The sequence below is a fragment of the Lithobates pipiens genome, unplaced genomic scaffold, assembly GCF_037356315.1.
Source record: "Lithobates pipiens isolate NorthernLeopardFrog02 unplaced genomic scaffold, aLitPip1_a1.2 Scaffold_13, whole genome shotgun sequence".
NCBI lineage: Eukaryota > Metazoa > Chordata > Amphibia > Anura > Ranidae > Lithobates > Lithobates pipiens.
In genome coordinates this window covers 426,783,744-426,808,015 of record NW_027507718.1, presented here as the reverse complement: position 1 = coordinate 426,808,015, position 24,272 = coordinate 426,783,744, and the positions used below count along the sequence as shown (strand labels likewise).

General features: G+C 42.1%; 1 protein-coding gene across 3 annotated transcripts in view; it reads right to left on the bottom strand.

The window, feature by feature from the left end:
• Window positions 1–24,272, bottom strand: part of ARAP2 (ArfGAP with RhoGAP domain, ankyrin repeat and PH domain 2) — a 609,403-nt gene that overhangs the window by 29,481 nt on the left and 555,650 nt on the right. The gene's annotated exons all lie outside the window — the stretch shown is intronic.

Below are 24,272 nucleotides of genomic sequence, written 5' to 3'. Positions count from 1 at the left end.
CCAATATGGATTAACAAAAGCTGGTTTGATAAAATCGAGATGCTGTTTAGGGAGCTAATATGGAGGGGAGGACAGGCTAGATTGAGATTGCGGATGCTTCAGCTACCGGGAGAGGAAGGAGGATTCGCGGTCCCTTACCCGGAGTGCTATTTTTGGGCGTCCCAATTACAACAGCTAGGGGGGATCGATGAGAAGAACGGAGGAACCCCAAATGGGAGATTAGTATTAACAGGCTCCCCACATAGTACCCTGATTGAGACCCTGGAAGCGGACTCATTCCAGTGTAGATGCCCTACAGTAAAAATGATGTTAAAGCTATGGGGTACAGTTAAAAAAAAAATGGGATATAGTGAAATAGCAAAGTATACGCCTCTATGGAACAATAAGAAGCTACAGGAAATATGGCGGGTTGGAAAAATTGCAGATTGGGAAAAATGTGGCATTGTAAGGCTAAGCCATTTATATGGCGGCAGGGGTATTAAATCCTTCGACCAGCTGCAAAGAGAATTTAAGATATCACAAAATTCATTCTATGCCTATATACAAGTGAGGCATGCTTTAAGGACCCAGTTTGGAAACCTGTTATTAACATGGGAGGAAATGCCCTTGCTATACCCAGTAGCACAAGCAGGACCCACTAAAGGATTAATATCTAAATTCTATGCCCAGCTGGGTGAACAGATTAATAGTGAGAGGAAAGGGAGGGTTGAGAAAGGGAAATGGGAGCAAGACCTAGGTAATATAACACGAGTACAGTGGAAAAATATCCTAGCGGCATGCCCAAAGGTCTCGGTCTCTCCTCCTCAGAGGATTTCCCATTTAATGGTAATTAATAGAGCATACTATACTCCCCAGAAATTATTTAAATTTGGTAAGAGAACAGATGACTTTTGCCCCAGGTGTGGGGGGTCAGGGAATTTAATGCACATGCTTTGGAAATGTCCCAAATTATTTAGATACTGGGAAGGAGTGGTAAAGATAATAAGTAGGGTCTTTGGGACGGTAATAGAGTTAAATCCCATAGTGTGCATTTTAGGTTACAGAGAGGAGGAAGTAGAAAGGAAGGGAACAACAACGGCAATCCTAAGATGTTTATTTCAAGCTAGAAGGATGATAGCTAGGAGATGGCAATCAAAGCTACCCCCTACAGTAGAGGATTGGACAAGGGCGGTAAATGACTATCTATGTAAGGAGAGGGCAGTATATGCAAAACGAAATAACTTAAAGGAGTTTAATAGGAACTGGCGAGAGTGGATAGAAGTGATGCATACCCCAGTTTAAACCATGATAGGAAAGGGAAGAGGGGAGGGGGAGGGGGGATGGGTAATGGGAAGGAGTAGGGTAGGGTACATTAAAGGTTCGGGAATCATTATAACACAATTATGCTATACTGTAGGATAAAAGCACCAATATATATATAAGAGGGGAGGGGAGGGGGGGCGGGGTTGATAGAAAGGATGGGAGGGAGGGGTGGGGTTATAACAATAGGAAAAACGTAGGAATTGCAAAAATAGTGATGGTAGGAGAAGGGGGGATATGGTACTGTTTAGATAATGTGTTTTTTTTTTTTTTGCTAATTATATGTGATGTATGGATGTATCTTCATGTCCCCCTTCCCTTCCTAGAACTCTAAAACTCAGATCTCGGAAGGGAAGAAAGAGGTATTTGAACCCTGGTAATGTTATTTTAAAATGTGGTCTGTATAAATGTGAAAATTTAATAAAGATTAATAATTAAAAAAAAAAAAAAAAAAAAAAAAAAAAAAAAAGTCTATGGGACTCGAACGTTCACAATCTAAAGTGCTCATTTTAAAGGGTAATATGAAAGTTACTGTCCTAAAAAGTGTTTGGGGACCTGGGTCCTGCCCCAGGAGACATGGATCAATGCAAAAAAAAGTTTTAAAAACGGCCGTTTTTTCAGGAGCAGTGATTTTAATAATGATTAAAGTGAAACAATAAAAGTGTAATATTCCTTTAAATTTCGTAGCTGGGGGGTATCTATAGTATGCCTGTGAAGGGGCGCATGTTTCTGGTGCTTAGAACTGTCGCTGCACAAAGTGTCATTTGTGCAGGAAAAAAAGTCTTTTAAAATCACTTGCGGCTAAATTGTCGGGTCTCCGTAATACAGAGAACACTCAATGAGTGTTCTCTGTATTAGCCGACAATTCATTCATTCATTGATTAAAAAAAAAAAAAAAAAAAAAAGCGTGGGGGTTCCCCTAAATTCAATCAAAAGGCCCTTCAGGTCTGACATGGATATTAAGGGGAACCCCGTGTCAAATTTAAAAATAAAATTGACGTGGGGGTCCCCCCAAATATCCATACCAGACCCTTCAGGTCTGATATGGATATTAAGGGGAACCCCGCATCAAATTTTAAAAAAAAATTGACGTGGGGGTCCCCCTAAATATCCATACCAGACCCTTTATCCGAGCACGCAACCCGGCAGGCCGCAGGAAAAGAGGGGGGGACGAGAGAGCGGCCCCCCCTCCCTCCTGAACCATACCAGGCCACATACCCTCAACATTGGGAGGATGCTTTGGGGGTCTGTGACCCCTCAAAGCACCTTGTCCCCATGTTGATAAGGACAAGGGCCTCATCCTGACAACCCTGGCCGTTGGTTGTGAGGGTCTGTGGGCGGGGGGCTTATCAGAATCTGGAAGCCCCCTTTAACAAGGGGACCCCCAGATCCCGGCCCCCCCCTGTTTGAAATGGTAAGGGGGTACAAAAGTACCCCTACCATTTCACAAAGAAAGTGTCAAAATGGTTAAATAAGACAAACACACTTTTGAAAAATTCCTTTATTAAAAAAAAAAAAAAAAAAAAAAATTCCAGCGGTGCTAATCCACTCTTGCTATCCAGCGACGGGTCTCCGGGGTCCAGCGATGGATGATCATATCCAGCGACGGGGGATCTCTCAGTCCAGCGCTGTCCATACCTCCTTCTTCTGTCTCCACTGCGGAGACACTGCAGAGAGCCGAGCGCTGACATTTCTTATATTGGGAGGGCGGGGCCACCCGTCACCTGACCCTGCCCCTCTGACGCAGGAGAGGGAAGCCAGGGGTTCCCCAGTGACGTGTGGGTGACCCCGCCCCCTCTGATGTAACGCAGGTTTCCGTTACATCAGAGGGGGCGGGGTCACCCACACGTCACTGGGGAACCCCTGGCTTCCCTCTCCTGCGTCAGAGGGGCGGGATCAGGTGACGGGTGGCCCCGCCCTCCCAATATAAGAAATGTCAGCGCTCGGCTCTCTGCAGTGTCTCCGCAGTGGAGACAGAAGAAGGAGGTATGGACAGCGCTGGACTGAGAGATCCCCCGTCGCTGGATATGATCATCCATCGCTGGACCCCGGAGACCCGTCGCTGGATAGCAAGAGTGGATTAGCACCTCTGGAATTTTTTTTTTATTTTTAATAAAGGAATTTTTCAAAAGTGTGTTTGTCTTATTTAACCATTTTGACACTTTCTTTGTGAAATGGTAGGGGTACTTTTGTACCCCCTTACCATTTCAAACAGGGGGGGGCCGGGATCTGGGGGTCCCCTTGTTAAAGGGGGCTTCCAGATTCTGATAAGCCCCCCGCCCGCAGACCCTCACAACCAACGGCCAGGGTTGTGAGGATGAGGCCCTTGTCCTTATCAACATGGGGACAAGGTGCTTTGAGGGGTCACAGACCCCCAAAGCATCCTCCCAATGTTGAGGGTATGTGGCCTGGTACGGTTCAGGAGGAAGGGGGGGCCGCTCTCTCGTCCCCCCCTCTTTTCCTGCGGCCTGCCAGGTTGCGTGCTCGGATAAAGGGTCTGGTATGGATATTTAGGGGGCCCCCACGTCAATTTTTTTTTAAAATTTGATGCGGGGTTCCCCTTAATATCCATATCAGACCTGAAGGGTCTGGTATGGATATTTGGGGGGACCCCCACGTCAATTTTTTTTTTTAATTTGACACGGGGTTCCCCTTAATATCCATGTCAGACCTGAAGGGCCTTTTGATTGAATTTAGGGGAACCCCCACGCTTTTTTTTTTTTTTTTTTTTAATCAATGAATGAATGAATTGTCGGCTAATACAGAGAACACTCATTGAGTGTTCTCTGTATTACGGAGACCCGACAATTTAGCCGCAAGTGATTTTAAAAGACTTTTTTTCCTGCACAAATGACACTTTGTGCAGCGACAGTTCTAAGCACCAGAAACATGCGCCCCTTCACAGGCATACTATAGATACCCCCCAGCTACGAAATTTAAAGGAATATTACACTTTTATTGTTTCACTTTAATCATTATTAAAATCACTGCTCCTGAAAAAACGGCCGTTTTTAAAACTTTTTTTTGCATTGATCCATGTCCCCTGGGGCAGGACCCAGGTCCCCAAACACTTTTTAGGACAGTAACCTGCATATTACCCTTTAAAATGAGCACTTTAGATTTCTCCCATAGACTTGTATAGGGTGTTCCGGCTTTTCGAATTTGCTGCGAACAGCCCAAATTGTTCACTGTTCGCTGAACAGGCGAACAGGCAATGTTCGAGTAGAACATGAGTTCGACTCGAACTCGAAGCTCATCCCTAGTGATTAGACTGACTGTCCCTGCTCCACACAGCGTCCTTTCCCTGAAAAAAGACAGAATGTAAAATGGCCGCCAGATCAGGTCTATTTGTAAGGTAGGGGGTATATCCATGTGCTGAAATGTCTCAATTGGCTGTCCTATACCCCATGATGGATGTGTCATGGGTCAAAGTTCTTCACAATGTAAGCGCATATGTCCGCCGCAAACAGCGCCAGAAGTCAAATAGGGACATCTGAGGACACCCGTAACCCCACAACTAATGAAGAAAGGCAACTCACTGCACACCCTGAAGATATTGATGCTGATGTTCATGAAGTGCTGGGTGAAGTGGTAGAAATGGTGTCGACCACAGGTCAGTGTCTGAGACCACAGCTTCAGGTAATAGATGGATGCCTGCATATTTTTAATCCATGGTGTATTTTTTTTTTTTTTAGGTGATGTGGATGTTGTGGAAGAAGAAACTCACTTCAGCAGCGCAAGTGCACAAATCCTGATCAGCGAGATCATGGGTTGTAAACTTGATTTGGAACAAATGAAACAAAACATCCATGTTGTTCAAAAAAGACTGAGCAACATCCTCAATATTTTAGGGAAAATCTAAACCAAAATGACATTTTTAGTTGTTTTTGTTGTACATGTTTTTACAGTTTTAAAAGAATTGCAAGCCAAATTTTGAAGATGCACACAGTGTGTCAACATGTGCTATCTATCATCATGGGATATCAATGTACGCGTTTTGTGGGGGCAACCCCTTCCTCCACACTAAAGTAGGTGAGAGGACAGGGTTGCACCCCCAAAACACATCCACTGATCCATTGATGGGAGCTAGCACATGTTGACACACTGGGGCTTATTTCAAAAAGGCAAAAGCACTTTTCACTACAAGTGCAATGCATGTGCACTTGTAGGGCAAAGTGGATTGGCCATTCTGAAATAAGCCCCCGTGTGTCAGCATGTCCTAGCTCCCATCATGGGGGATCAATGGATGTGTTTCAGGGGTGCAACCCCTTCCTCTAACCTACTTTAGTTTGGAGGAAGGGGTTGCCCCCACAAAACATGTACATTGATATCCCATGATGGGAGATAGCACATGTTGACACACTGTGTGTTTTGGGGCTTTAGCAAAATAGATGTAGGGAAAAGACACACATTTTAGACATGGGATCATAAGGGAAATCCAAATTTGGAGTCCCAATTTGTGTGCATCTTCAAAATTTGGCTATTAGAGGTGTGAGATTACCCCATCTGATGAAGGCAAGATCAACACAGTTTTGACATACTCATTTCTCATATGACCTTTAGCAAAGTTATACTCTGTAAGTTCCTGAGTTGGGGATGTGTATGTTATATTTTTAAACATGCCTGTTTAGCCCCAAAAATGGCAAATTAATGTCAAACATACATGTTATAGACCAAGATGTTGGTTTGTTCAAAAAACTTTTATAATGCACATGTGAATGCACTTGGAGTAAAATGTTTTATACTCAACAATGTGTGGCTTCTTATTTCAATGCTCAATACCAGTGTATTTGTTAATTTGGTATAGTTACAGTGACAATGTGCTGTAAAATGTGACAAACTTTTATTGAACATCCATCACATTTTGCTCTAAAGCAATTGCCCCTCTACCCACTAAGTAATCAACATATTTTTCTCTAGCTTTGCAGGCGCTTTGGGGGAGGGGGGGGTAAGCCAGCACAGCCACTTCCGAGAGCCGTTGTCGCTGACTTTTTGTGATGCAAAGTCAGCCTCAGTCGAAACTGAGGCCAGATAGCTGGCTGCATTCTTCCTTAAGTAGTTGTGGAGAATGCAGCAGCTCAACATGACATGGTTCAGTTTATATTTGTCCAGGTTCATGGAAGTTAGGAAGATACAGAACTGGCTTGCCATTTTGCCAAAGGCATTCCCCACCACTCTTCTGGCACGTGACAGCTGGTAATTAAAAACCCTCTGCTCTGTTCTTCATGGGGAACGGCCTCATAAGATGTTCCTTCAGAGCAAAGGTCTCATCCATGACAAAAACGAAATTGAGGCCCTCAACATTCCTCCGGGGGTGGCAACCACAATGTGCCATTTTGTTACTGCCTGTAGAACTCAATCTGGGCGATCACTCCTCTGTCAGAGTTTCTGCCATTCTTCCCAACATCCAGGTAGAGAAACTCATAATTGGCCAATACCACCGCCAACATCACAATACTACAAAACCGCTACAATAGCACCACCACAATTGGGAAAATCCCACTGTTGGTGAAACTGGGAAGCCACAGTCTGCCATTCCTGTGGGTTGGAAGGAAACTGTGGAGTCAAGCAAGAATAAAACCATTTGTACTTTTGCACATACCAATGCAAGCAGATTAGACACAAACATTCTTGGCCAACATAAGTATAACATTTCTTGAAATTAGTATTTAAAGACAAAAGTATAAGGTCAATTTATCAGATTCCTCACCCCTTTGGTGGCCCATTTAAAAAAATAAAAATAATGCTGGGTGGGGGGGTATGGGTAAATGTTTTGGACAGGTAACCCTCTCCACTTCATTTCAAGATGAAGTGTCATAATACAAAAGAATGGATACACACTGTCCAAATTGAAGCACATTTTTACATTCTTTAATTACCTATCAAGATAATAGGAGACCAAAACTTTCAACAGTACCATATGAAAGTATTCAGGCAGGCTCTTGCACTACATGCTTTGGTGAATTCATCCATAAATATTACCACAAAAAAGGTAGGTATAGTGTGTATGGGTTTGGCAAGGTCAACAGATAGAGGATTGGTATCGGTTGACTTAGCGGTTGGGGGGAGGAAGGGTTTCAAATGAAAAAAAAAGCCTCTGGCACTATGCATGAATTTAAGGATACAAATAACATTTGGATACATTTTAGGGGGTGTTTAGGGTAAGCACTAAAATGGAGCTGACAAAATACATTGTTAAGTTACTAGTCTAGGTGTGTATGGGTCCAGGATAGCATGCTGGGGAGGTTAATGAAGGCAATTATGCATGAAGGACAAAAAAAGAGCATTATAAGCTCAAAGCATGCATGAGGACAAGGAGGACATTCACAGCATATTAAAATAATAGTAATTATGGAATGAAGAAATTAATACAATACATTATCAAACATTAAATACATAGAATGTTATGTAAAAGAATAAAACTTACCCAAATATAGTCCTTCTGCAGGACTTGAATGATGGCAGAACAGGTCTCTGGAATAATGATTCCCAGAGCCTGGGGGGAGATCCCAGTCATGAAATTGATGTCCTGGAGACTTCTCCCCATTGCCAAGTACCGCAAGGTGGTGACAAGCCTTTGCTCGGATGGCTTGCCGCATGCATGTGTCCTGCTTAGTAATATAGGGGGGCAGCAAAGCCAATAGATGGTGAAAGCAGGGGTCCATCATTTGGAGATAATACCTGAAATCATCAGTATTATTCACCTGGAGCTCCCGCAGCAAAGGCATATGAGAGAATTGGTCACGATTAAACAACCAATTCTTGGTCCAAGAACTCCTCCTCACCCTGTTCCTGGCCTGGACTTGGGTCAAAGCAATAACTTCAAGCCCAACAATAGTAGCACAATCTCTCTGATGAGAACGCCACATGGCTAGTATACGAACGGACGTTCAGAATGAACTGACAGAACACACTGAAAATCAGAAAGGACCTGACAAGCACGACCTGAAAATCAGAAATGACCTCACAAGCACAAACTGAAAATCAGAAGTGTTCTGATAAGCACGCACTGAAAATCAGAAGCGAACTAAAAATAATGCACTGAAAAACAGAAACAAACTGACAAGCATGCACTGAAAAACAGAAACGAACCGACGAACACAACCTGAAAAACAGAGACAAACTGACAAGCACAAGACTGAAAAGCACAAATCGACACTCATCAAACTTCTACTAACATGAGATTAGCAGAAAGAGCCTGAAGGGTGGCGCATGACTAGTGAACTTCCTTTTTATCGGCTCATAGTACGTCTAGTACGTCATGACTTTCGTAATTTTTGGTCAACATTTGTGTGACCATGTGTATGCAAGACAAGTTTGAGCCAACGTCCTTCTGACAAATTCCAATTTTTTATTTTGTTGGAAAGTCTGATCGTGTGTACGAGGCATTTGATTCTAAAACTTGCATACTAGGGACTTATTTCTTTAACCACTTCAGCCCCAGAAGGATTCACCACCTTCCTGACCAGAGCACTTTTTTGCGATACGGCAATGCATCGCTTTAACTGACAATTGCGTGGTCATACAGCATTGCACCTAAACAAAATTGACATCCTTTTTTTCCCACAAATAGAGCTTTTTTGTTGGTGGTATTTGATCACCTCTGCGGTTTTTATTTTTTGCGATATAAACAAAATAAGAGCAACAATTTTGGAAAAAAAAAACAATATTTTTTACTTTTTGCTATAATAAATACCCCCCAAAAATATATTAAAAAAAACAAATGTATTTCTCAGTTTAGGCCGATATGTATTTTTCTACATATTTTTGGTTAACAAAAATGCAATATGCATATATTCATTGGTTTAAACAAAAGTTATAGTGTCCACAAAATATGGGATAGATTTATGGCATTTTTATTATAATTTTTTTTTATTAGTAAAGGCAGCGATCTACGATTTTTATTGTGCCTGCGACATTATGACAGACACATCGGACACTATTGACACTATTTTGGGACCATTGTCATTTATACAGAGATCGGTGCAATAAAAATGCACTGATTACTGTGTAAGTGACACTGACAGGGAAGAGATTAAATACTAGGGGTGATCAAGGGATTAAGTGTGTCCTAGGGAGTGATTCTAACTGATGGGGGGATGGGTTCTCTAGAACATGACAGAGGTCTCTGCTCCCGATGACAGGGAGCAGTAGATCTCTATATGTTGCTAGGCAGAACAGGGAAATGCCTTGCTTACATAGGCATCTTCCTGTTCTGCCGCTCTGTGACGCGATCGTGGGCCCGGCGGACGGATTAAGTCATGGGGTACATGGCCGGCACGCACGCCCAGAATGCCATAATTGAAAGGGATGTACCTGTATGCCCATTTGCCCAGCTGTGCCATTGTGCCAACGTATATCATTGTGCGCTGGTCGAAAAGGGGTTAAGTAGTAAGTGAGCTAAAATGCAACCATGGTTACCTAGCTATTTGACTGAACAGGCTCAATTTTTAAAACATTTCTCTGCACATAATTTCAATGTTTGACTTGTACAAGTCTCTTTCCACCTTAGTAAATATGATCCCTGTCTACTTAACCAGTGTTGAAAGTGTCATAATGTTTATGTCATTAATTTTACAAATCCACTATTTCCAAGCCCCACAACTGGTCCTTTAAGTTTAGAGTGCATTTTTTAACCACTTCAGCTCCAGACGATTTTACCCCCTTCCTTACCAGAGCACTTTTTGCGATTCGGCACAGCGTCGCTTTAACTGACAATTGTGCGGTCGTGCGACATTGCACCCAAACAAAATTGATGTAATTTTTTCCTACAAATAGAGCTTTCTTTTGGTGGTATTTGAACACCTCTGCGGTTTTTATTTTTTGCGCTATAAACAAATGAAGAGCGTCATTTTTGAAAAAAAAACACAATATTTTTTCGTTTTTGCTGTAATAAATATCCCAACAAATAATAAATATCCCAACAAATTTTTCCCTCAGTATAGGCCAATATGTATTCTTCTACATATTTTTGGTAAAGAAAAAAAATCGCAATAAGCGTATATAGGCCGGTTTGCGCAAAAGTTTTAGCGTCTACAAAATAGGGGATATATTTATGGCATTTTTTTTTTTTTACTAGTAATGGCGGCAATCTGCGATTTTTTCATGACTGCGACATTGTGACGGACATATTGAACACTTTTGACACATTTTTGGGACCATTCACATTTACACAGCGATCGGTTCTGTAAAATTGCTCTGATTACTGTGTAAATGTGACTGGCAGGGAAGGGGTTAACACCAGGGGCACTGCAGGGGTTAATATGTTCCCTATAGGAGTGATTCTAACTGTGGGGGGAGGGGACTCACGAGGGGAGGAGACCTTTCGGTGTTCCTCTATTCTGGGAACACACCATCGGTCTCCTCTCCGCTGACAGGACGTGGATCTGCACACATCTGTACATGATCATTGCGTACATATGTCCGTGATCACAACTAATTATTATACACTTAATGGAATTTTTTTTACCAAAAACATGTAGCAGAATACATTTTGGCTTAAATTTACGAGAAAATTGGATTTTATTGGATTTCTTTGAAAATAGAAAGAAGAAAATATAGTTTTTTTTTCCAAATTTTCACTCTTTTTGCGCTTATATCGCAAAAAATAAAACAAGTCGTGAATAAATACCACCAAAATAAAGCTCTATTTGTGCAAATAAAATGATAAAAATTTAATTTGGGTACAGTGTAGCATGACCGCGCAATTGTCATTGAAAGTGCGAGAGCGATGAAAGCTGAAAATTGGGCTGGGAAGGATGGGGGCAAAAGTGCCCTGTATTGTAGTGGTTAAAAAAAAAAAATCTCTTTACAACCCCTTTAAATGTGTGCACATGTATTTGTATAGCTGATATCTCCACAGCAAAATCTGGCAGATATAAAAGACTATTCAGTAGTCCAGTCATGTATTTCATATACACTATATTACCAAAAGTATTGGGGCGTCTGCTTTTACACGAACATGAACTTTAATGGCATCCCAGTCGTAGTCTGTAGGGTTCAATATTGAGTTGGCCCACCCTTTGCAGCTATAACACGTTCAACTCTTCTTCCAGAAGTGCATTTGTGAGGTCAGGCACTGATGATGGAGAGAAGGTGTGGCTCACAATCTACACTCTAATTCATCCCAAAGATTATCTATTGGGTTGAGGTCAGGACTCTGTGAAGGCCAGTCAAGTTCCTCCACCCCAAACTTGCTCATTCATGTCTTTATGGATCTTGCTTTGTGCACTGGTGCGCAGTCATGTTGAAACAGGAAGGGCCAACCCCAAACTGTTCCCACAAAGTTGGGAGCATGAAATTGTGCAAAATGTCTTGGTATGCTGACGCCTAAAGATTTCCCTTCACTGTAACAAAGGGGCCAAGCCCAAGCCCAACCCCTGAAAAACAACCCCACACCATAACCCCCCGCCACAAATTATTTTGAACAGCACACAAAGCAAGGTCCATAAAGACATGGATAAGCAAGTTTGGGGTGGAGGAACTTGACTGGCATGCACAGAGTCCTGACCTCAACCCAATAGATAACCTTTGGGATGAATTAGTGTGCAGACTGCGAGCTAGGTCTTCGCTCCAACATCATTGCCTGACCTCACAAATGCGCTTCTGCAAGAATAGTCAAATATTCCCAGACACACTCCTAAACCTTGTGGACAGCCAGAAGAGTTGAAGCTGTTACAATTCCAAAGAGTGGTCCAACTCAATATTGAACCCTATGGACTAAGACTGGGGTGGCAATAAAGTTCACGTGCATGTAAAGCCAGGTGTCCCAATACTTTTGCTAATATACTATAGAATTATCACATGTCCTCTTATACAATGAGGCTTGGCACCATTTCCCATTACTCACTATGTAATGTCATTGGTTCTTCTCAAGCCTATGCCTCTGTATATATGCAACTGCAGACCTATTTGTATACAACTGTTATATTTAAAGTGTTACTAAACCCAGAACCCATGCGTTCACTATATCTGGTCTCCCATAGTACACAGAACATGAAAATCATCAGCAGTATATAGCAGTCTTATGACTTCTATCAGTGTCAGTCCGAGCACTGGTTAAAGCTTGTAGGAGGGGCTTTAATTCTCCTCTGACTGTTCTATGAGGCTGCATGACCCCTGACCCTCTGTCTGGACAGTGCTTATTGGCCCTGTGCTGATCACATCCATCCTCCCAAAAAAAGAAAAACTCTCTAGCAACACACCAGACTGAGCATGTGCAGAGTTCCTCCAAAGCAGATGAATTGGGGACTATGGAAGAATGAGAGGATCAGAGCAGTTTTATAGCCCTGGTCGCTGTCAATGGTCCCAAAAATGTGTCAAAAGTGTCTGATCTATCCTCTGCAATGTCCAGCTAAAAAATCGCAGATCACCGCCATTACTGGTAAAAAAAAAACACTATAACTTTTGTGCAAACCAATCAATATATGCTTATTGTGATTTTTTTTACCAAAAATATGTAGAAGAATATATATCTGCTTAAATGGAGGAAGCCATTTATTTTTTTATTGCTTTTTTTTCAAAATTGGCACTCCTTTTTGTTTACAGCGCAAAAAAATAAACAAACAAACAAAACATTTATCAATGCAAAAAAAGTTTTTAAAACAATATTTTTTTTTAAAGTAAAACAATAAAAATGAAATATTCCTTTAAATATCGTGCCTGGGGGTCCTCTTGGTCTGTCTATAAAGTCGCACATCTGCCTGATGTGTTTTACAGTGCTGCAGCAAAATTACCTCTCTAAAGCCTCTAAAATTGCTTGTGGCTGTAATGTATTGCCAGCTCCCGGCAATATAGATAAAAATCAAGGAAAAAAAACAGCGTGGCCCCCCAGTCCATATCACGCCCTTTGAGCCTGGTATGGATATTAGTCGCTTCCCGACCGCCTTATGCAGATATACTGCGGCAGAAGGGCACGTACAAGCAGATTAAAGTACCTGTACGTTGCCCTTTAAAAGGCAGCTTGTGGGCCCGCCGGGAGCTCCATGACCGTGATTGCGGGTTCCGCGGACTCGACGTCTGCGGGCATACCCGCAATCGTCTCATGGTGAGGAAGAACAGTGAGATGCTAATGTAAACAAGCATCTCTCCGTTCAGTGCCTAATGACACTGTCACTGATCAGCGAAGGGAGTGGTGATCAGTGACGTGTCACACACAGCCCCTCCCCCCCACAGTTAGAAAAACTCCCAAGGACACACTTAACCCCTACAGTGCCACCTAGTAGTTAACTGTACATGGGCGCGCAATTGTCAGTTAAAGCGATGCAGCACCAAATTGCAAAAAGTGCTCTGTCAGGAAGGGGATAAATTCTTCCGGGGCTGAAGTGGTTAAGGGGAAACGCCAAAATGTAAAAAAAAAGGCGCTCACTCGTTCCCCCCCAGCCTGGCCTGCCAGGTTACTTGTTCGGATAAGGGCCTGGTATGGATTTTGGGGGAGACTCCAAGCCCATTTTTAAAAAAATGTTGGTGTTGAGTTTAACTTAAAATCTAAACCAGACCCAAAGGGCCAGGTATGGACTGGGGGGATGCAGTTTTTTTTTCTTAATTCTGTCACAGGGTTCCCCTTAACCACTTATTACATTACATTAGTATATATATATATATATATATACTGGCCTGCACTGTATATATAGTCAATATATAAATAAATAAATATAAATAAATATATATATAAATATATAAATATATATATATATATATATATATATATATATATATATATATATATATATATATATATATATATATATATATATATACAGTATCTCACAAAAGTGAGTACACTCCTCGCATTTTTGTAAATATTTTATTATGTCTTTTCATGTGACAACACTGTAAAGTAGTGAGTGTACAGCTTGTATAACAGTGTAAATTTGTTGTCCCCTCAAAATAACTCAACACACAATGGCCGAGTTATGCTGTCTGGCAGGGGTATCTGGATCCTTAACCACTTGCCGACCGCCGCACGACGATATACGTCGGCAGAATGGCACGGGCAGGCATATGGGAGTATATATAAGTCCCTGCCTGCCCGCGGGTGGGGGGCCCGATCGGGCCCCCCCCCCGGTGCCTGCGGCGGTCGGCATTTCTTCGAGAGCGATCCGGGATTAGGGGGCGGCCATTCATTCATGGCCACCCCCTCGCGATCGCTCTCGACGAATGGAAATCCCCCGTGACATCACTTCCTCTCCTGTAATGTAAACACAGGAGAGGAAGTGATGTATTCTCTCCTCCGTGTCGGTATTTTCCGTTCCGACACGGAGGAGAGCGGATCGGTGAGTTGCACCAACACTCTACACACACAGTAGAACATGCCAGGCACACTCACACCCCCCCCCTTTACCCCCCGATCACCCCCCCAATTACCCCTGCCCCCCAGTCACAGTGACACCAATGTCATTTTTTTTTTTTTTTTTTTTTTTTTGCATTGGTGTCATTTGTGACTGTAATAACTGTTAGGGCAGTTAGAGTTAGCCCCCTTTAGTTCTAATGTACCCCCCTAACCCCCCCAATAAAGGTTTAACCCCGTGATCACCCCCCGTCGCCAGTGTCACTAAGGCTGGGTTCACATTGCAGCGGTTTATGAGAACGAATGTGATTCGCACCGCACTGCAGTGCAAATCACATCCGATCTCTGTGCGATTCGAGTTCAGCCATTCGCCGCACCCGCCGCACCCGCCACACCCGCCGCACCCGCCGCAAATTCGCACGGGACCCTTTTTTTGGCCCGCAGCAGAATCGGATCGCATGGGTGTTCACACCATGCGATCCGAGTTTGCAGATCGCACTGCGATATGCGAACTGATCTGGGGGTGTCAGTAACATTTCACTGACACTCCCAGCAGTTCGCATAGGGCAGTGTGAACTGCCGCCGGGAGGCATGCGATGCGGGAACCCGCCGCGGATTCGCGGCGTTTCCGCATCGCTCCAGTGTGAACCCAGCCTAATAAGCGATCATTTTTCTGATCGCCGTATTAGTGTCACAGGTGACGCTAGTTAGGCAGGTAGGTATTTAGGTTCGCCGCAGCTTTTTATAGCGCCAGGGACCCCCATATACTACCGCATAAAGCCCCCTGATTGCCCCCTAGTTAACCCTTTCACCAGTGATCACCATATAACTGTTACAGGTGACGCTGGTTGGTTAGTTATTTTTTTATAGTTTCAGGGCACCCGCCATTTATTACCTAATAAAGGTTTAACCCCCTGATCACCCGGCGGGTGTCATTTGTGACTAATAACTGTTAGGGCAGTTAGGGTTAGCCCCCTTTAGTTCTAAGGTACCCCCCTAACCCCCCCAATAAAGGTTTAACCCCGTGATCACCCCCCGTCGCCAGTGTCACTAAGGCTGGGTTCACATTGCAGCGGTTTGAGAACGGATGTGATTCGCACCGCACTGCAGTGCAAATCACATCCGATCTCTGTGCGATTCGAGTTCAGCCATTCGCCGCACCCGCCGCACCCGCCACACCCGCCGCACCCGCCGCAAATTCGCACGGGACCCTTTTTTTGGCCCGCAGCAGAATCGGATCGCATGGGTGTTCACACCATGCGATCCGAGTTTGCAGATCGCACTGCGATATGCGAACTGATCTGGGGGTGTCAGTAACATTTCACTGACACTCCCAGCAGTTCGCATAGGGCAGTGTGAACTGCCGCCGGGAGGCATGCGATGCGGGAACCCGCCGCGCATTCGTGGCGCTCCAGTGTGAACCCAGCCTAATAAGCGATCGTTTTTCTGATCGCTGTATTAGTGTCACAGGTGACGCTAGTTAGGCAGGTAGGTATTTAGGTTCGCCGCAGCTTTTTATAGCGCCAGGGACCCCCATATACTACCGCATAAAGCCCCCTGATTGCCCCCTAGTTAACCCTTTCACCAGTGATCACCATATAACTGTTACAGGTGACGCTGGTTGGTTAGTTATTTTTTTATAGTTTCAGGGCACCCGCCATTTATTACCTAGTCTCACTAGTGTACCCCTAAATTTAGGGGTGTCTACTTTCCAAAATGGGGTCATTTGGGGGGGGTTTGTGCCATCTTGGCATTTTATGGCCTTCAAAACTGTAACGCCCTTAGAAAGCCTGAAGGCGGTGCTTGGTTTTCGGGGCCCCGTACGCGGCTAGGCTCCCAAAAAGTCCCACATATGTGGTATCCCCGTACTCAGGAGAAGCAGCAGAATTTATTTTGGGGTGTCATTTCACATATGCCCATGGCATGCGTGAGCAATATATCATTTAGTGACAACTTTGTGAAAAAAAAAAAAAAAAAAAAAAAGTTTGTAATTTTCCCGCAACTTGTGGCAAAATATAAAATATTCCATGGACTCAACATGCCTCTCAGCAAATAGCTTGGGGTGTCTACTTTCTAAAATGGGGTCATTTGTGGGGGTTTTGTGCCATCTTGGCATTTTATGGCCTTCAAAACTGTAATAGGTAGTGAGGAGTGAAGTCAAATATTTACGCCCTTAGAAAGCCTGAAGGCGGTGCTTGGTTTTCGGGGCCCCGTACGCGGCTAGGCTCCCAAAAAGTCCCACATATGTGGTATCCCCGTACTCAGGAGAAGCAGCAGAATTTATTTTGGGGTGTCATTTCACATATGCCCATGGCATGTGTGAGCAATATATCATTTAGTGACAACTTTGTGAAAAAAAAAAAAAAAAAAAAAAAAGTTTGTAATTTTCCCGCAACTTGTGGCAAAATATAAAATATTCCATGAACTCAACATGCCTCTCAGCAAATAGCTTGGGGTGTCTACTTTCTAAAATGGGGTCATTTGTGGGGGTTTTGTGCCATCTTGGCATTTTATGGCCTTCAAAACTGTAATAGGTAGTGAGGAGTGAAGTCAAATATTTACGCCCTTAGAAAGCCTGAAGGCGGTGCTTGGTTTTCGGGGCCCCGTACGCGGCTAGGCTCCCAAAAAGTCCCACATATGTGGTATCCCCGTACTCAGGAGAAGCAGCAGAATTTATTTTGGGGTGTCATTTCACATACGCCCATAGCATGTGTGAGCAATATATCATTTAGTGACAACTTTGTGTAAAAAAAAAAAAAAAATTTTTTTTTTGTCATTATTCAATCGCTTGAGGCAAAAAAATAAAATATTCAATGGGCTCAACATGCCTCTTATCAATTTCCTTAGGGGGTCTACTTTCCAAAATGGGGTCATTTGGGGGGGTTTTGTACTGCCCTGCCATTTTAGCACCTCAAGAAATGAGATAGGCAGTCGTAAACTAAAAGCTGCGTAAATTCCAGAAAACGTACCTTAGTTTGTAGATGTGACAACTTTTGCGCAAACCAATAAATATACAATTATTGACTTTTTTTTTACCAAAGACATGTGGCTGAATACATTTTGGCCTAAATGTATGACTAAAATTGAGTTTATTGGATTTTTCTAATAACAAAAAGTAGAAAATATCATTTTTTTTCAAAATTTGCGGTCTTTTTACGTTTATATCGCAAAAAATAAAAATCGCAGAGGCAATCAAATACCATCAAAAGAAAGCTCTATTTGTGGGAAGAAAAGGACGCAAATTTTGTTTGGGTACAACATTGCATGACCGCGCAATTACCAGTTAAAGCAGCGCAGTGCCAAAGTGTAAAAAGACCTCTGGTCATTTACCAGCAAAATGGTCCGGTCTGAAAGTGGTTAAACAATGAAACAGAGTTCCAAATATTTGACTTTCAAAACAGCTTACCTATGTTTTCTTACATTGAGCTCAGATTTTAAACATCATAGCCCACAGACTATACTGATAACCAGTATTTGACATCTGACTTATTTGTTTATTACTCATATGTCCTTTTAAACACCTTCTTGAGGCAGTGGGTGCAAAAGGAAAAATGCACCTTTGTACATAACATATTCAGTACTATGAACTGCTGTTAGCGCTCTTATGAGACATTACCTTTGATATGAAATGTAAATAAATCTCAGAAACACAACCTATGCAATTTTTTAAAAGTAAAGCTTAATTTCAGAACTGATGGCTGATGTACCATACTGCAGCTGAACTAATACAAATGATTTTCACAGTCTCAATTTTTTTTTCTTTTTGACATGGAGCAATGGAAAAATACAAAATTATTTACACTGAATTATTCTAACGCACTCGTCAGCAGAATTTCCAAGAAATATCTATTCGCTTTTGCTGGCTTTATATATTAAATTTATAAAAAATATAGCAAATCAACCATTTTCTGACTTGTTTGAATTGCATAGCTTTTTTTCTGATAGGAAAAACAAATCACCGATTTCATTCTAGTGAGAAAAAGAGATAAAATATTACAGTAACTTGTTTGTTTATTTGCTTTCCACAAAAGTTGAGAATTAGTTTTATCATTATATTTTAGTAGCATGCCAAAATTATATTCCATAGATCTGTTTAGAGCCACAAGGGGAAAATATACAAATAATGTAAAGTAGAAATAGCAACTTTGTTGAATGCTCTGTCTGTCTGAAGAGGGTATGCAATGAATAAGAATTAGTTACCGAACTTCCAAAAAAAACACGAGTTCCAGATGCTTACTTATCAACTCTAGGTGTTATTTTTAAAGGCATTAAAAATCTTTAAAGTATAAGTATTTTAGTGTAAGGAAAGAAAACTCTGCACTATACCCAAATAAAACAATAGAATACCATATAAAGCAGCTAGCACTCAGAAAAAACAAAGTCCAAATAGCATGTAGAGAAATAGGTGAAGCGCTCACAATTGTGTTCAGAATATAACACCAGGGGGAGATTAATTAGTGAATAATCTAATCCAAATAGTAGCATAAATCATGTGATGATGCAAAAAAAAACATGTAAATGTGAACAAACGAACAAGTAGAAATAATGTGGAAGAGTCTTTGGAAGAGTCCACCGGCATACCAATCACCCCAGCCAAATACATCTAGAAGCGGAATTATAAGAACCTTTCCTGTGTATTGTTGGGGTCAATATATGGACTCAGTTCAATAATTTACTGTGTTTTATTAGCACCATCCACATTATTTCTACTTGTTCGTTTTTTCACATTTACATGTTTTTTTTGCATCATCACGTGATTTATGCTACTATTTAGATTAGATTATTCACTAATCAATCTCACCCTGGTGTTATGTTCTGTAACACAATTGTGAGCACTGCACATATTTCTCTATAGTAGAGTAAATCTGCACTTTCCATGGTCAGCAGTTTCTGTTTGTATTCATGAGCCATGTGGCATAACAGTACAGGCTAATGCATGACTTCTGTCCTTAGTGTAAGACCTGATACTTCCTGTGAAGAAACTATACATCTCACAATCCCTGGGTCTTTCAGTCTAATGTTCTGCAGGTGAGAGCTAAAGAGTAATTATATCTGAAATAGAGAGATTACCATGCAGTTTCATATCATTAAAAGCAAAAGGGAACATTTCCGTGCAATGGCCCAACAAATTATAAAAAAAAAAAAGCTGTTGACACAATACTTGAGTACTAAGTATATCAAAATGAGAAGCCAAAATGTGCAGTGCTATAGCTTCTTAACCAAATGAATAAAATAAATCACAACCTGTGAACATATTCAAAACGTGCACATAAAAATGTGTTCATAAAAATTCTGCAAATAATACCAGGAAACCGAAAATAAGTGCACAGATCTCAATAAAATACATAAATTATATGTACATATACTCCTAGGACAAAATAAAACAAACAAAAAAAAGGGATTAAAGGGATTGTAAAGTGAATTTTTTTTTTTAAATAACAAACATGTTATACTTACCTCCACTGTGCAGCTCGTTTTGCACAGAGTGGCCCCGAACCTGCTCTTCTGGGGTCCCTTGGCGGCTGTCTCAGCTTTCTCCCGCAGGTGCTTCTCACGTTCATGTGAGCTCCCTCGCATGGTGAGAAGCATCTGCGGGCGCGCTCCCGTGATACAGCCGGCGGCTATAGCCGCTCGCTGTATCACACGACCCCGCCCCCGGCGCTCCACGTCAGTGGATGTGATTGACAGCAGCGCGAGCCAATGGCTGCGCTGCTTTTCATCCATCCACTCCAGCCAATCAGCGGCCAGGCTGAACGGTGGAAAGGACGTCGGGGGACGAGTGCGGGACTTTCGAGGGGTGAAGTAAGTAAAACGGGGGGGTTGGGGGCGCAGGCACTGTCAGATGTTTTTTCACCTTAATGCATAGAATACATTAAGGTGAAAAAACATTTACCTTTACAACCCCTTTAACTCCATATAAATGTGCATAAAATTCCTGTAGATGAATAAACATAAAATCCTCAGGAATTCACTAGATTAAATATCTGTCCTGTATAAATGTCTCTGTGACTATATATATATATATATATATATATATATATACACATATATATATATATATATATATATATATATATTATATATATATATATATATATATATATATATATATATATATATATATATATATATATATATATATATATATATATATATATATATATATATATAATCACAGTGACAGGAAAAACAGTCTCACAAAAGTTCAGTATAGCCGTGTAATCAGGAGAAGCTCAAAAACCTCCAGATCGCAAGGAAGAGTCTATTATAGACCATGCCATCCGGGAGCAACAGGCAGGAGCTTATCAGAAATATATTAGCACTAATACACAGTGGTCAAACACACGGTTTAGTATGTAATGGACCTTTCATAGCCCTGCAATGATCAATCGTTCCAACTGGCAACTATACAATAGATGTCTCATGGACTCCCACTTTTCAAACAAGGGCACTCATTCTCAACAGCGTTGCACTATCACCCCGGACATCATACAAGAAATGATTAAAAAAAATGCCCACCATAGTAAATATCTGTGTATGCATTAAAAATATTTATTAAGTCATTGCACTTACAAGATCAAATGTAAATAGAGAATACGATACACTAGGCAAGGACTTCAAATTCCAATCTCCGAACTGGCCACAAGTGCGTTGTGCATACGTAGTTACATCGTACGTTCTAGCTCCACCCTATGCATTTCATCCTATGTGATGTCATCAGGGGCTCAGGATGCACACTGCCACCATGTTATTTAACCGCTTGCCGACCAGCCGCCACAGTTATACTGCGACAGGTTGGCTCGGCTGCACAAATCGTCATAGGTGTACGTTGGTCCCTTTAATAGCTATAGAAGGTGTGCACGTGCCCAAGGCACATCGCTGGAGCCGATGCGCATGGCCACCCGTGATTGCTCGACAGAGAGCCAGAATGGAGATCTGTCAATGTAAACAAACAGATCCCCATTCTGACAGGAGAGTAGCGAGAGATTGTCTGTTCCTAGTGATCAGGAACAGCAATCTCTCTCTACTCCCAGTCATTCCACTCCCCCCCCACAGTTAGAAACACCTCCCAGGGAACACACTTAACCTCTTGATCGCTCCCTAGTGTTAACCCCTTCCCTGCCAATGTCATTTATACAGTGATCAGTGGCTATTTTTAGCTCTGATCAATGTAATAATGTCAATGGTCCCAAAAAAGTGTCAAAAGTGTCCGATTTGTTTGCTGCAATGTCACAGCTAAAAATCGCTGATCACCGCCATTACTAGTAAAAAAAAATATATATCCCCTATTTTATAGATGCTATAACTTTTGCACAAACCAATCAATATACGCTTATTGCGATTTCCTTTACCAAAAATATGTAGATAAATACATATTTGCCTAAACTGATGAAGAAATTCGTTTTTTTTTTCAAAAAAGGGGATAATTATTATAGCAAAAAGTAAAAGAAAATTGGGTTATTTTCAATATTGTCAGTCTTTTTTTGTTTATAGCACAAAAAATAAAAAACGCAGAGGTGCTCAAATACCACCAAAAGAAAACTCTATTTGTGGAGAAAAAAATTATTTTGTTTGGGTACAGCCTCACACAACCACGCAATTGTCAGTTAAAGCAACGCAGTGCTGTATCGCAAAAAATGGCCTGGTCATTAAGGGGGCAAATCCTTCCAGGGCTGAAGTGGTTAAATAGAGCAAAGGGACCCACAGGGAGGATCAAGACACCATTGGACAGGCAATAGTAACCAGTCAGGTCCCAAATTTGATCTTGTGTCAAGATGGGTCTATGTTCAGTCATAATGTTTGACTGCACTACTGCAGCGCCATCCAGTGTACCAGAGGCAAATGGTTAACACTTACAGATTGTACTAAAACATGCTGTGTGTCATGATCAGAGAAAGTGCATATGTTTCATATCATTAGCACTCACACATTTGTGATGCAACACAGAGGAAGAGAAGCGTAAGGCATGCACTGGACACTGTGTGACCCAGAACAAGAAGTTTCCTAATCCTAAGACCTGAAAGCCGTCGAGAGCGGCCAAGAACTACAGAGCGCCACCGAAATACACAGGACATCCGCTTTGTATCTCGGCGCCGCCATTTTTAAATGGCAAACACACTGACAAGACTGCAAATGACTAACAAGGCTGCAAAGCATTGACGAGGCTAAATGGAAGGCTGCAAATGACTGACAAGGCTGCAAAGCATTGAAAAGGCTAAATGGAAGGCTGCAAATGACTGACAAGGCTGCAATGCAAGGCTGCAATGGAAGGCTGCAAATGACTGACAAGGCTGCAATGCAAGGCTGCAAATGACACTGATAAGTCAGCATTGATGGGCATTTAAAGTTTTTTTCCTTAAACTTCCCTCCTAAAAGTTTTTTTCCTTTTAAATTCCCTCCTAAACTTGGGGTGTGTGTTATACGCCAGCATGTGTTATACACCGATACATACAGTAAGTGGAATAATATATTAACATAAGGGGACTGAACTGCCATGAGGCTGCAAACTGCAGTCACAACATGTGAGCCATCTTTACAAGGTCTGACAAACAAACTACATAAGGAATATAACTACAATAAGACTTAGTTAAAACAACGAAAACATTTCAACAGGTATAATGCCCTTAAGAAGGCATAGACAGAATTACAACAACCAAAGACCTTAAAGTGATTGTAAGGGTAATTAAAAAAAAAAATAACAAACATGTTATACTTACCACCACTGTGCAGCTAATTTTTCACAGAGTGGCCCACAAACCTGCTCTTGTGGGATCCCCTGGTCGGCTCTCGCGGCTCTTCCCCACATCTGATAACCCCCTCGGAGAAGAGTTTCCCCGGGGGGGGGGGGGGGGGTTACCTTGTGGGTGCACTCCCGACTCCAGCATTTGCGTATATAGACACAGAATTCCGGACTTGGTCCCATACCCACAGCACTCGCGTCATTGAATTTGATTGACAGCAGCAGGACCCAATGGCTGAGCTGCTATCAATCTATCCAATCAAAGGCCGGGAGCCCATGGAGAAGGAGCCATTGCATCCCCGACGACTGAATGAAGGGGTTCAGGTAAGTACAACAGGGGGCTAGGGGGTCGATGACTGCCAGGTGTTTTTTCACTTTAATGCACAGGATGCATTAAGGTGAAAGAACACGTACCTTTACAACTCCTTTTAGGTGTTTTGCGCTAGCATTGCTTACTAATAAGACCTTCTCAAGTCTCTGAGAAACCTCTAAGGTCCTTATAGTAAGCACATCTAGTGTAAAACAATTTAAGGCCCTTGGTTGTTGTCATTCTTCTGTCTATGCCTCCTTAAAAATAAAACTTACAACTGAGCAATGAATACCCATTTTTTTGCTTTGGAAGGTTTATATATCACAATCTGGCAGTCGATGAGTTTTGCCTGTGCAGTGAAATATGAAGAAGCTGAATACTCCATTGTGGCAGCAGTTTTCTAAGAATTTAATTAAGGAGTAAATACAGGTTTATTATAAAGGCTACTAAACAAATTGATGCAAATCCAGATTTTTAACCCCTTAGTGACCATCCCACACAGATATACTGTGGCAGTGTAGCCGCTCTGTGCCATATCATGTACCTAGTATGTGATCTGACACCTCCGGGTCCAGGGCATGCACGCGCCGGTGGCAACCCTCTCCCACTGTGATTGGACACAGTGGGAGCCCATC